Genomic DNA, 15,421 nt, shown 5'->3' with positions numbered 1-15,421 from the left:
TTTTATTGCATTTTTACATTCTAATTGTGATGATGTTTCGTCTTTTGCAAGGAAAAATTTTATGTTTTGTAGTACTTCTACCGTTGTTTTCTTGTTATCAATTCAGGTGGTGTATTTCGACTGAGTGTATCTGGTAATGCAAGATTTTTTCCTGCAGTCCATATTATATGTAGGTTTGGGAATTTCATAAGATTTAGTTGAAATCTATGAACTTTATGGTTTGGATTTATTTTTTCTGTAAATAGGAATTTTTTATAGGTTAATGATATGTAAATAGAATTGTTAGATGTTTTGATCCAAGTTTTAAAAATTCATGTTCTGTGAGAGTATATATTATAGCTGTACATTCTCTCATAAAAGTAGAAATTCTAATTTCGGCTAGTGTAAGTAGTCTTGGTTTTGCTGAGATAAGATTCATTTTGTTTTTTCCGTTGTGGTATTGTAATAATGCTGTGCCAATTCCAAAGTTTGAGGCGTCGCATATGGCATAAAATGGTTGATCGGGAACTGGCACCGTGTTTGATCTTTGTTCAGTGAGAAGTGTTTTCAATTCTTCTAAATCTTTTTTGGTGTTCAAACCTCCATCAAACAAAAAAAAACCAAGTTTTTCTTGGAACGCTTTTTTTTAAAAATAATTATGCCTATAAAGTTCAATTCTATTTTAAAATATTTTGTAATATTCTCAGACAACAAAATAATTTTGTTTTCTGAGAGTTTTATAAAAACGTTTTAAGTAGAATTGAATTTCATAGGCATATTCATTTTTAAAAAATAGCATTCCAAGAAAAACTGAAGTTCTATGTTTGTGTGTGTCCATGTGAGATTTTAATGGAGTGATTGTGTTTGGTGATATTTTTGTATTTGTTGATAATGGAGTGATTGTATTTGGTGATAGTGAGTGATTAGGTAGTATTTGGTGATATTTTTTCCAATACTTTAAACATTTCTTGTTTTGTTTGTGATTGCATGAAAACATCGTCTAAGTAGGTTATAATATTTTTGCTGAGAATAAATGGTCAAAAAAATTGACTCATGACTGCTGAAAAAGCTGCTGGTACTATGGAAAATCCATAAAAAAGTCGAATAAGTTCTTATTGTTTATTCCAACAACGAATCGTGTTAAGCGTCGTTATTGTTCGTCTAGAGGCATTTGAATAAATGCGCTGTTCCTGTCAATTGTTGTAAAGTATTGTCCATTTAATGTAGTTAGAATTAGCTGAATTCATTCTATGGGCCAATTACATTTAGGTTCATCAATGAGGGAAGTGAGGTATCTTGCGTCTAAAGCAATTTTTAATGCTTCTCCTTTAGCTAAAATAATAACGGGGCTTATGAATGTAACTCTTTTTGGTTGTTTTTCTTTATTTACTGGGGAAATGATTTCATATTGTTCTAATATGTCTAGTGAACTATTGAACTTATCTTGTAAGTGAAATGGAACTTTACTTGCTCGTTGTTTTTTGAAAACTGCGTCAGATTTCAAAGGTAGGTGTAGTGATGAATTTACTTTTCCAACATCAATTTCAATGTAGCATAAGCCATCGGGTAATTAAGTAGTAGTTCCGCTAATTGTTCAATTTCTTGTAGTGTGGTTTGAGAGTGTTGGAAATTGAACATAGTATAAAATTTCTTCTGTTCAGTGGTATATTTTGAAATTTTGAAGGTTGGCCTAAAATAAGGTGCTTCTGTAAGGTAGTCTGTATTTGGTTTTGAACCACTAGTTAGGTTAATAATTGATAATTCTTCATTGAGGATTGTTGATTGACATATATCTAATAAATTTAAGATGTTATTTACTATATATGCTGTTTCTACTGTGGGAGAGTTTGTTGCATTGGTTCTACTATCTCCCAAAAGTCCTAGGGGTATCGTTATTTTATCTAGTGAACTATTGTATACGTGCAAAGAAATTATATCCGAAATTGTATTTTTTTGTGTATTTGATTGATGAGAGTGTTACTCGAAAATTTTTATGGATTGATTTGAATTCAAGGCCGGACATATATATAGTTGTTGTTTATTTTGACTTATGTTGTACTGATGGACTTGACTGATTGAGAAGTTGTATACATATCCTGATAAGGGTTTCAAGTGCTTTCGTTCTTGGTCGTAATAAGGATAAAATTTGGAAAAAATGGAGTTTTTTTTAATCTTCGAAAGAATGTGAGTGATGTGTTGTTCTTTCTTGTGTATTTATACTTCATATGTAATTTTCTGTTTAGGATTTTTAGTGGTAATATATTAAGTAGTAAATGGTATTCGAACGATATTTTGTTTTATATCTGTGATGGATTATTTGTCTAATATTGTAGATGTTTGGTTTTGGTTTTGACTAGTATGTCTGGTTTTGTAAAGGTCTTGTTGGAGAGAAGGTTAGATATTGTATGTTGGTTCGTATTGCGGTTCGTTTAGAGGCGCATGTCGAACTACGGGTAATAAAGATTCTGATAGTAACGCGTGTCTTTCTTCAATTGTATAGGGAATTTCTTGAAGTGAAATGCGTGTTCATTATTGGGGTTGATTTAATTGACTAGAAGTTGGTGTTGTTGGAAATTCCTGAGATGTCGTAGTCGGTGGAGATTGTTGTTTTGGTTGTTGATTAGCAAAATTGAACTGTTTGAATTATTTTTTTTTTTATGAATAAAATCTATATTGTTCATAAGATTCTTCTAAAAAATGATTAGGAGGATTGTTGCTAGTGCAAAAGTGATTATTGCCTTTTTTTTACATTTACATATTGTCAAAATTAGGGAAACTTGAAAGGTGACAAATATTAGTACACGAAGAAGGATGTCTTTTCTGTTGAATAAAAGTCTTATCATTTAGATAGTTGTTGAAATATCGTACCTGAGGAGGTGGTCAAAGACTTTTGAGAAGTTGAGGTAGGCGTTTGCGAGGGAATGAAAAATTACGAAAAAACTGCAAACAAATTATGAGGAGGAGGAGGATTATTTCAAAGATGTCTTCGATTTCAATATATGCTGAGTTGAAAAAAAGTTGTGAAAAAGGAAAAAACTTTTGAAGTTTGTGTCTCGAGAAGTCGAACTAATTGAGAGAGAAGCATTTGAGAAATGATTCGCTCCGTCGGCTTATTTTTTTATTTCCGAATCAAAAAATGAGTGTGGTCGGATTGTTTATTAATTTTTGACAAGTGGGTTAGATATGGGCAGTTTCTGGTGAGGGCAACTCTGAAGGTCTAGGAATGAGCTTCCTAGTTTTGTTTTTAACTATTGAATGATTGGGGGTATTCAGGAGATATATCTAACCTAGGCTAAATGATCATGTCGTGTTTTTCTATAGGCTTATTTAATATTTTTTTTCCTTGGGAGAAATGTGGAGTGTAAATTGAGCCAAAATTGTTGATTTTTGTGCTGGTTGATAGTGGAGGGTTGTGACAGTTAGATTTTGCTTATTTAAGTTGTCATATAAAAGCGTGTTCATATGTGTTTGAAGTGAGCAATGTGTCGGCTAATGAAGTGTTGTCAGAATGACGCAATGTATCAGTAGATTCTTATTGGCAAGACTGTTAGCAGAAAATATGAAAAAGAGAAGAAAAGTTTGCGATAATTAAAACTTTTAAAATGATTAATTAATTTGAAAGGGATTTCTAAATTTCATTTTTCTGTAATATTTTAGATTGAAGGATGAAAGTTTTGTAATCTTTCCGTGCTTGAATTCGGAGTCGTGATGATTGTCGTTGTTGAGATTTTTCTTTTGTTTCTTGTGCTAAATTTTTTTCTAATTTTCGATTTTTCTTTTGTTTTTGAGGTATATTTTATTGCTTATATCTTGAGATTTTGGTGGGTTATTTTCATTTTTTTTTGTTCTAATAATTGTGTTGAACAAATTATATCTTGATTTTGTTGATGATTATCATCTGAGTTGTCGTGGACAACTTTTAGTCGTGTAAAGAAGTATATTTAAGTTAGTTCGCAAAGAGCGTGTTCTTTTGGGTAATGTGGTAAATGATTGTTTCGTCGTTGAACTTTTTGTTTTTCATTTGAATCAATAAGTCTGTATGTTACATCAATGGGTTTGTCAATAATCTGAAATGATCCCTTTCCGGTTGATTGTAATTTTTTAGATATTCTTTTTTTTGTTTCTGATGTGGGTATGGTTTATTTAATTGGCATGTTATGCAATCGTTTTATAGGACTTTAATCCAAATTGGTGCATTCGGAAAATAAAATGTTTGGATAAAATTTGTTTATGTTTTTCTGATCCTGCATGTCCTTTGGTATTTAAGGAGTGCGAAATGTTAAATGCTAGGAGTATTCTACCCAATTATAGACAGGGTACTCTTAATTCAGATGTTTGGTGCTCCAAAATATCGGTGTTCTCATTTATGGATGTGTTATTAGATTTTCTGAAGTATATAAGAAGTTTTTTGTTTCCTAGAGCTGTGATATCTGCCTTTACGGGTTTTGTTTTGTATGTACGCCAAGATTGAAGTTATCTAATGACTGGGCAAAGGTTTTGATATTTCTGTAGTAGTTCCAGTGTCATTTTTTCTGAGGCTGGTAGAAAAACATTTCCAATTTATGTTTTTGAGAGAGGTATACTATCTAGAGTGTCGTGTAGAATAAAAACTTGAATTAAAGTCTATTTTGAGTCTAAATCTGGGTTTTCTGTTAAACTTACGTTATCAGTTAAGTTTTCTTTGTCTAAGAGAAATAGGTCTGTCCTATACATTTTGTGCTTAAGTGGTTTTTGTTGGGTTTGTTCTTGAACCAAGATGAATATGGTATCGGTTTGAATGTAGAGTTGCCTAACAAGCCTACTTCGTAATACTTATTTTGGCAACCTTGATATATTGGAAAATCTTGAAAGTTATTTTTTGTGCCTTATCAATGTCGGTTTTTACTGCATATTTACATACTAATTGTGGTGCTGTTTCGTCTTTTGGAAGGAAAAACTTTATTTTTTGCAGTACTTCTACCGTCGTTTTTCTTGTTAACAATTCAGGTGGTGTATTTCGACTGAGTGTATCTGGTAATGCAAGATTTTTTCCTGCAGTCCATATTATATGTAGGTTTGGGAATTTCATAAGATTTAGTTGAAATCTATGAACTTTATGAATTGGATTTAATTTTTCTGTAAATAGGAAGTTTATAGGTTAGTGATCTGTAAATAGAATTGTTGGATGGTTTTGATCCAAGTTTTAAAAATTCATATTCTGTGAGAGTATATATTATAGCTGTACATTCTCTCATAAAAGTAGAAATTCTTAGTTCGGCTGGTGTAAGTAGTCTTGATTTTGCTGAGATAAGATTCATTTTGTTTGTTTCGTTGTGGTATTGTAATAATGCTGTGCCAATTCCAAAGTTTGAGGTGTCGCACATGGCATAAATTGGTTGATCTGGAACTGGCACCGTGTTTGATATTTGTTCAGTGAGAAGTGTTTTCAATTCTTCTAAATCTTTTTTGGTGTTCAAACCTCCATCAAACAAAAAACCCAAGTTTTTCTTGGAACGCTAATTTTTTTAAAATAAATATGCCTATAAAGTTCAATTATATTTTAAAATATTTTGTAATATTCTCAGAAAACAAATTAATTTTGTTTTCTGAGAGTTTTATAAAAAGGTTTTAAGTAGAATTAAATTTCATAGGCATATTTATTTTTAAAAAAAATTAGCATTCCAAGAAAAACTGAAGTTCTATGTTTGTGTCCATGTGAGATTTTAATGGAGTGATTGTTTATCCTTCGAAAAGATGTCCTAGGAATTTAACCCGGGTAAGAACAAAATGTGATTAATCTGGGGCTGCTTTTATGTTTTCCTTAGGTAGTATTTGGTGATATTTTTTCCAATACTTTAAGCATTTCGTGTTTTGTTTGTGATGGCATGAAAACATCGTCTAAGTAGGTTATAACATTTTTGCTGAGAGTAAATGGTCAAAAAAATTTACTCATGAATGCTGAAAAAGCTGCTGTTTATATGGAAAATCCATAAAAAAGTCGAATAAATTCTTGTTGTTAATTCCAACAACGAAACGTGTTAAGCGTCGTGATTGTTCGTCTAGTGGCATTTGATTAAATGCGCTGTTCCTGTCAGCTGTTGTAAAGTATTGTCGATTTAATGTAGTTAGAATTAGTTGAATTCATTCTATGGGCCAATTAAATTTAGATTCATCAATGAGGGAATTGAGGTATCTTGCGTCTAAAACAGCTTTTAATGATACTCCTTTAGCTAAAATAATAACGGGGCTTATGAATGTAATTCTTTTTGGTTGTTTTTCTTTATTTACTGGGGAAATGATTTCATATTGATCTAATATGTCTAGTAAACTATTGAACTTATCTTGTAAAGGAAATGGAACTTTACTTGCTCGTTGTTTTTTGAAAACTGCGTCAGATTTTAAAGGTAGGTGTAGTGATGAATTTACTTTTCCAACATCAATTTCAATGTAGCATAAGCCATCGGGTAATTAAGTAGTAGTTCTGCTAATTGTTCAATTTCTTGTAGTGTGGTTTGAGAGTGTTGGAAATTGAACATAGTATAAAATTTCTTCTGTTCAGTGGTATATTTTGAAATTTTGAATATTGGCCTAAAATAAGGTGCTTCTGTAAAGTAATCTGTATTTGGTTTTGAACCACTAGTTAGGTTAATAATTGATAATTCTTCATTGAGGATTGTTGATTGACATATATCTAATAATTTTAAGATGTTATTTACTATATATGCTGTTTCTACTGTGGGAGATTTTGTTGCATTGGTTCCACTATCTCCCAAAAGTCCTAGGGGTATCGTTATTTTATCTAGAGAACTATTGTATACGTGCAAAGCAATTATATCCGAAATTGTATTTTTTGTGTATTTGATTGATGAGAGTGTTACTCGAAAAACTTTATGGATTGATTTGAATTCAAGGCCGGACGTTTATAGTTGTTGTTTATTTTGACTTATGTTGTACTGATGGACTTGAGTGATTGGGAAGTTGTAGACATATCCTGATAAGGGTTTCAAGTGCTTTCGTTCTTGGTTGTATAAAGGATAAAATTTGGAAAAAAATGGAGTTTTTTTTAATCTTTGAAAGAATGTGAGTGATAATTTCTTCATTCTTGTGTACTTATCCTTCATATGTAATTTACTGTTTAGGATTTTTAGTGGTAATATATTAAGTAGTAAAGGGTATTTCAACGATATTTTGTTTTATATCTGTTTGGAAGTTTTTTTTTAAAGTTTATTTTGTTCATTTGTTTGAGTGGGAACGAGAATTAATTGAATTTTTCCATTGTTTGTTAGACTTGATCCTTGTGCTGTAGCTAACTTGCTTAAAGTTTTTCAAGGTAACAATTTTGGATGTAGAGTTTGTATTCCAATCAATGTGGGAATATTTATAATATTTGATTCTGCTCCTGAGTTTATTAAAAATCAATTTCAAGGTCTTTTGATTGAAAATTTTTGCTTTTTGGACTTTCTAAGAGAAGTGGGATTGTCCGAATTTTTTCTTTAGGTGGTTGTAATTTATTAGTTTTATTTTGAAATAAATTATTCGTACTTGAACTTTCTCTAAGTTTTTTTTTTGGTGTAATCTGTTATGTTTTATGTATTGTCTGATTTTTCGAATCTATAAAAATTTTCAATGTTTTGTTAATAAGTCGAATCAATTGGTATTTCGTATTCATTTTCAATGGGAAGCTTTTTTATTGAAAGCGCATTTTCTGTTTCCATCTCATCATCTGTTAATTCACAATTGTTGTGATTTAGTTGTAACTCTGACTTCTCTGTGTTTTCAAAACCGAAAAGGTCTGCTTGAATTTCTCCATTTGATTGTACCTGAATAACTTGTCTCTGATGTTTAGGGGTACTAATTCTATAGTTTTGGTGTGAGTTTTGAAGTTGTGTTTTATTTCTGAGTGGTGACTGAAAATAGTTTCTCTGTCGATTTTTTTAATTAAAATTTCGATTCCTGGAATTGTCACGTAATCTATTTTGATTTTTAATGTAACTTGATCTGTTGTTTGAATAGTTTCGTGATCTATTATCTGAGTATTGTCTATTTCTATTGTTTGAGTAATTCCTGTTTTGATTATATGAGGAAATTCTGGAACGGTTGCTTAAGAAAATATCTATTTTGAGAGTTTGAATGAGAACGATTTCTGTTATAATTTGAGTAACTACTTCTATTTGAATTTGATTTTGAATAATTATTTCGATATTGGTTATTCTGATTGTTTGATCTACCATATCTATTTTGTGAGAAATTTAGTGATTATCTTCGATCAGGAGATCTTCTGCGACAGTTATTCGATATGTTGATTGTTGTCTATAGTTATTATAGTTATCTGGGAGTGGTTTTCTTGAACTATTATGATTGTGAAAAATTTTGTTTGGTAAATTCTGGTCTTTTTTCATGCACTGATAAAAGGATTTATTTGGTTCTCTATGTTTCTGTGGTTTGTTCTGATCATCTTGTTGTTTTTGCCTATATGCAGCAATGCTATGTCCATATCTACGCCATTAGTTACACCTTTTTTAAATGATGGTTTGCCTTGAAAATTTGGATTTTTCTCGTAGATATTTAATATTTGAGTGATTTTTTCAGCTGGTTCAGTGTCGGTGTCAAGAATTTTTTTTTTTTAGAAGAGTTGTATGGATTTTGTTCACGTATTTTGATTTTAAATTTTCCGTTTCTTCAATTTTATAGTGATTTCAGTTTGTTCTAATTCGTCTACTGGGTTTCGGAAGTCTTTATCAGGTTCTCGAATTGAAGATGGATGTGATGCTCTCTTTTTTGATTGTATTTTTCTAGTTGTGGTGTTAGAGTCATCATTAAGACTTCAGTCATCTTTGTGTTTTTATAATCATGCGTATCCTTACTAAGGTTTCGATTCTTACAGCAAGTTGCTTAAATGTTTTATTAGGGAGTTTACGGATTTTGTTGCATAGAATTCTTTCAGAGTCGAACATTTTTGAAAACTTATTGGTGAATCTTTTCCATTCTGATTTAATGTCTATAGGTAAAACTGAAAACCGTTTTTAGGCTGCGCCATCAATTGTGGCTTGGATAAGAGCTGTGCGTCTATGTATCCAATTTTGTTGAAGTTGCGTATTTACTAGTTCGGGTCCTATATTTAAAATTATACTGGTCAAAACTATATTTAAAATTAGGTTAGCTGTGACTGCGTTTAAATAATCTTTCGTGAGTATTTTTTTTTGAGTGGTTTATTAGAAGATAGAGAACATCCACCCATGAGGTATGGACTCATATCATTTGGAATGATTCTGCGGCGTTTGGTATTTGAGAAAAATTTGTAAATTGTGTTTTTGTATTTTCATGTTGTTGTAAATAAGATGGCAACGGGATTTCATTTTGCATTCGTGTTGGTTGATAAATCTATGTAGATATAGGAATTTGTGAATGCAAATTTTAAGTATATGATGCTGAGTTTTGTTTTGGAGGAAAAGTTTGTCTTGATTGTTGTGCTTTTCGTGTAGATGGTTCAAAAAGATCTGGCTGATAAATAGGATCTGGTTGATAAAAATTCCAGTTATTGTTTTGTTGGTTATGATTTGTGTTAAATTGTTGTTGGTTTTGAATAAAATAATCTTCCTCTTCTGAATAACATGGTTGATTTCTTGTAAGATGTTTATTAAATATGTTTTTATTTTGTTGAAAGAACGGAAAGTTTTCGCTAAAATCCACTGTAGCTCGTTGTTAATTGCGTGAGATGCTTGTTGTGGTACCTGTTGATTGCAGTTTTGTGCCTGTGGTTAGTTTGACTGTTCATATAGTTGAAATTTGTTTTTTTTTAATCTTTTGCAAAAAAAAATGTAGTTATGATCTGAAAAATCGTTTCGATTAGACGTTTCTTGTTTTTTTTTTGGTTTCCGCATGATGTCGTTGCTGGTCTAAATGGTTGATAAACCATTGAGAAATTTGGAGTAACAGATGTTTTTTCTGTGGATTGTAGTGTTGTTTGTAAAATGCAGTGTTTTTGTTTTGTGGAGTTGTAAGTGTAGGATGAATGGGGGAAATGCTTTGTTGTGTGTTTGTTGGCATTGTTTCAACTATTTTATTTTTCGCTAAAGAAATGTGATAGGAATTGAATATCTTGTTGTGAAAAAGTTTTGTTCGATTTAACATTTTTTGTGTATTAATGAATGTGGAGTTTAAGCTATTGTTTCCTGTTCTGTCAGTAAACATGGCTTTATAATTTAAAGGTGTTGCATCAATAGTAAGTGGAGTTATTCTAACATAGTCATCATGCGTAGAGATAGTAGTGATTCCTGTACTTGATATGTCAGTTTTCATATTAATAAAAGATAGATGAGACCAATCAGGGTCCCAAACATAATCTGTTTCATCTGCTAATACAGTTTCATCGTCAGAGCTTTGCGGTCGAAAACTTTTTCTTGATTGAGGTATGAGATCGATGTTATGGACAAAATAATCAATTAAGAACCCTGCTAGTATTCTTTGTGGATCATGTTTGACATTTTGTGAAATTTCGTTACATATAAGGTTTTCACATATTGCATCTAAAATTTTGGGAAAAGATAGATTTCTTGTTCTACAGTTGAGTGCCGGGATGTTTGAGGCGGTGATATATTTTGCGCTTTTTTCTTTTCTAAGAAAGATATATAGCTATAAATTTTTGAAAAAACATCATTTGTGAATAATGAATTGGCTCTTTGTGAATTTTGGGGTTGTTCAGTTTTTATATTTTCTGCGAAAACTTTTGAGAATTTTATATCTATATCATCTGTTTTCACTTGATGTGTAGAGTGGTTTGATTGTGGTAACTAGATTTCAATTGTGATTATACCGTAATATGATGATATATATCATATATATTTTTGAGATAGCGATCAAGGATTTGTCGCTTTATTCTTATTGCAGGAAACTCTTGTTTACATGGGCTATTTCTTTTTCGAATAAATTTACAATTAAATTGTAACAAAATTGTACTTTTCCTTGGGCGGGATCACTTTGTAGTTGTATAAAAAAGAGAATCATCAAGTTATCGTCGAAGTTTTTGTTGGTTTTTAACCTTTTGTATCTTGGAGCTGTTAATGGGTAACTTTCAATATGACTTATTGGTTGATTCCAATTATATAGGCGTACTGGTTTGTTAATTAATGATTTCTTTATTCTGAGTTTTCCTATAATTGATGATGGTGATGTAGCTTCTGGGTCAGAAAATTTTTTTGATTTTCTATAGGGTTACTCTTATTTATTGAATCTTTCATGTGTTGAAGTTCCTGTATTGTGTTTATATCTGATTCTGAATCTGCGCTGCCGTTTTTTTGAAAATCTTCTTTTGATAATTTGCTTTTGTTTTGTTATTTTTGTCTTTTTTTTGTTTCTCTTTTTAATTTGATATATCTTATTGTTTGTCTGTGCGGTGTGATTACAAGATTGTGTCTTTCGTTTTTAATTAAACAATTAAGTAATTTGATTGTTTGTTTACTCTCTAGGTTATCTCTTGACAAAGGTTTTAGGATAATGGGTGCATTACTCGGGGGTTAGCGTTTCTATCTACCTAAACTGTTAGTTTTTACGGTCTTTGTGTGGTTATCCTAACTTGGGGCATAGATTGTCGTGGTTGACGGGTTGGAGAGAGAATATCATATCGTGAGAATGATTTTCTACTTTCTCGTGACCAGGTTTTAATTTGTGATGGACTTACTTAATCTTAACTAGGGGTTGTGATTTGTAATCAAGGGTTGAAGAATAGTAGATCATTCCCCAAGTTTCAGGTATAATTAGAACACAGGTAGATCGTTATATACTATTTTATGACTTACTAATTATTTAAGGGTTTTAGCTTAGTTCATATAAAAGGAAGGGCTCAAGTGAAGGATGCAGAACCGAAATGCTTCACTGCCTATCCTAAATAAAATGGTTAGTTTTTCAAAATTTTCTATTAATTTTGGGTCGTTTATAAGGGTTGGAGCGTTAATCGACGTTTGAGGTCGTTAGACACTTTTAAATTTATCGGGTGGGGAAAACAAAATTGTTTTGATTTGATCTAAGGGACGCCTTGATTATCAAAAATTGAATAAATAAATTTATTTTTAAGTGAAACTAAAGATCCAAGGAAAGCCTTGATTATCTGTATATGAAAGAAAAGTTCATTATGGAAAAGCAAGGCTAAGCCTTGATAAGTTTTTGGGTAAAAGTTTAAGTTTAAAAAAGTTTGAAAGTTAAAGTTTAATTGTTATTAGTTTTTTGAATTTATGCTGTTATGTTTTAGGTGATGAAGCTGAGATGAAAAAAAGATAGTGTGTGTGAGTTCGTAGTATCATGTAGTAGATTGGTCCATTTCTGATCGTTGTTCACGCCTTGATCTTGGTCTTCTTGCAATACCTGGTTTTTCTTGTTTTGTTCGGAAAATTGGCGTAGGTTTATTGAGACGTAAAGACAATTCAATTAAATTGTCTATTCCAACTAACATTTCTGCAATTTTGCAACTGTCTTATTCTAAGTTTAACTGTCTAGTTCTAAGTTAGTTTAATTGTCTAGTTCTAACTGTTCTTATGTTATGTACTCATAGAGTAATTTCAGATAAAGTACACCGTCTGTTCGTCACGCTATCTTATTTGCTGCCGGATAGATTCGTGCAACTTCTTAGTCTAATACTAATCTTAATCTTACTCTTATATCTCCTAGTCTCAATAGATCTAGTGTTTACTGGTTTTCGCGAGTTAGTTCTTAGAATTTATCCAGAAGGAGAACAACTGTAGTCTAAGGTTCATTCAAATTGTTCTGGTGCTGAAACTACTTGTGTCAATATTAGAGATGGAATATGATTGTATAAGTAGTAATTTTTTATTGTGATAGTTTTATCAATAAAATAATCGGTTATAAGTATAATTTAGAACTGATTCCATTATATAATCCGATAGATTCTAGAAGTTTGGCCAAGGAAAAGTGTTTTTGATTGCTTATGTATTAATTTTGTTTGCGTATACATGTAAGTTTGTTCTTTCAAAAAAGTTTTTTGATGATACTTTGAACCAGTATCAGAAAATATCACCATTATTCTTCTGCTGATCGCATTAAGTTTTCGGGTTGACCAAAAATGCAAAAAGAAAAAATAGGTTGCAGTTGATTGCTTTCCCCCGTCATATTGCTGCTAAAGAGAAAGCAACCAGCGATTGCGGTCGTTGGACATCAATTTCAAGACACATCAAACCGATGGAAATGAAGCTAAACTTCAACATTTTCAGGATCTTCAAAACTTTTCAAAACTATCACATTTGTCTATAAAAAATTATTTTAAAAAAGAAAAACAACTCAAAGACTGAAATACGGAAAACGCAACTGCTGTTTTTCGAAATGTGTTAGCGCCAAAAAAACTCTCAGACTGAGAAGATCTATAAACGTTTGAATTTTTGATAGTTTATTTCAAGGTGCATTTTGTTTTGTATCTCTTTCATTATCCTTGTCCTTCGTGCTAACAAAATTGACGTATCTTGCAAAACAAATTCCAAAAAAAACGTCAGAAGTTTCACATAATGAATCTTCAAAAAATTTTTCTCCAACTTTTTCTCCCAGTTTGAAAACCACTTTTGTCAATACTGGAAAAATGAATAGAAATTAGAAGGATTGTTGTTTTGCTACAAGCCTCATCTCGGGTACAGCGAAAATTTTGAGAGAACCTACTAGGTAGTATGAATTTAATTCTCGAAAAATCCAGTACCAAGCAGATTGGAAAGTAGCATAGAAACAGATTCGAAGGCGACTCGACGAGAACTTCCACCAATAGAAACTTCAAGCATTCAAGTTTATTTGGCCCAGAGAGAAAATCACATGAAAAATATGAAAGACAACGATTGAAGATCATTTCTATGTAGAAGCAAGAACCACGAGAATTCTACATTTAGTTGAGATGATCGAACTGATGTCAGAAAAGCTACAAATTTGATTTAGCAAACTGAAAGTGCTGGTAAAGTCACAACATCTCAAAAAGATCAATTAACAAACCAAAAAGCAAACCACCAGAAGATGGAAAGTGATCTGTAGAGTTGTCTCACTTACATTGAAAAAGCACGGGAGGAAAAGGAAAAATTCATGGTGCAGTAGAATCCATTATGTAAGAACGATCGCCAACTGCTCATTTGTAGGCAAAAAGTCAACCAATTTTGACCAGAGTTCATTAAAGACAATTTACTAAGCGATGGACGGGGTCTTAGATCATATTTTCACTTTTGTATTTTATCTTTCTACTATGGTTGATGAAGGGATAAAATTCTTAAGTCAATCTTCGGTGGGTCCGTTCTTCTGAGTCGTCTTGCGAAGAATTGTCCGCTGATCTTCAGGCTCTCACTTGTGTTGTTTTTGATGATCTCGATTTACTTTTTTTATCGATGTTTAGAATTCTGTTTTTACTGACAAAAGACCAATTTTATAAATTTTAAAAAAAGAAAAGGAAATTTTTTTTTTGGAAAACTGAAGTTATAGGATTTAAGAACTTGCTGCTGACTGAGAAAAACGAAACGCTGAAAGTTTCAGGCCAGAAGTTTCCTCGTAAGCATAAGCCGGCGGCTGATTCATCTATCAAAATACTCAGGTTTCCACTGCCCCTTTATTCTTCCTTCATCATAAGGGAAATTTCAACTAGATTTAATGTGATTTTTTTCAAATTTAATATCCTTTAATTATTAGTCTTTTTTGATCAAATCCGCAGCCTTCAGTTCGATCTTATTTAAAACTCCTATAAAAACCTAAGTTGTTTCTCTGATGCATCATATTCTAGGTGCATCTCTTCTTAATCAAAGCAAAAAGAAATCCTGGGCAGCCAGCAAGACTATTAAGTTTTTATCGTTTTTTAAGGTTATAATTGAAAGAGACGTGTTAGTAATCACCACCCTTATGAAATACTGAGCATAAAAAAATGAGAAGAATTGGACAAGCATTTAAAAAGTAGTGAATTTTCTATAACATAATAATGCGTATCGCACTATCTGATTAAGTGAATAGAGGCTTTAATTCAAATGACACGCTTAAATTTAGAATTGGATCGTACAAAGTAAACAATTTAGACACCGGTCTTTTGTCTGTGTAGTATTTACAACACTACAACAATGAACTTTAAAATGACCAGGGTTAAGTCGCAGGTGTTCAAAATTAATCAACGACCAATTTTGAACAAAAATGACCAGTTCTTCAATCGGAAAATGTTACACTCACAAGCTGGCATTCGTCATCACGTGTACAGTATACATATTTTGACCACCTAAAATCATGGAATATAGCGTAGATTTTGTTCATGCTCAAATTTTTTTCACCCGACTTCAAATACCTATTATCTACTTCTGGTAGTGTCATGCACATGATCTACCTGTGCTTTAAACACACCTAAACTTAACAATTTCTTAATCGTAACTTCCTTCCGCTCTAAATTGTTTCCGTTTCATTTTTTTTTCAAAATTTAATTTTTTTATTGCTTCTGGAGTTTTCAAATGGTTGC

General features: G+C 31.6%; 1 protein-coding gene across 1 annotated transcript in view; it reads left to right on the top strand.

Annotated features, from left to right (window-relative positions):
- Positions 1-15,421, top strand: part of LOC134847719 (elongation factor G, mitochondrial-like) — a 540,091-nt gene that overhangs the window by 439,832 nt on the left and 84,838 nt on the right. The gene's annotated exons all lie outside the window — the stretch shown is intronic.

Source organism: Symsagittifera roscoffensis, chromosome 6, assembly GCF_963678635.1.
Source record: "Symsagittifera roscoffensis chromosome 6, txSymRosc1.1, whole genome shotgun sequence".
Lineage (NCBI taxonomy): Eukaryota > Metazoa > Xenacoelomorpha > Acoela > Convolutidae > Symsagittifera > Symsagittifera roscoffensis.
The sequence above is the reverse complement of the archived record's forward strand: the minus strand, read 5'-3'. Positions and strand labels throughout refer to the sequence as shown.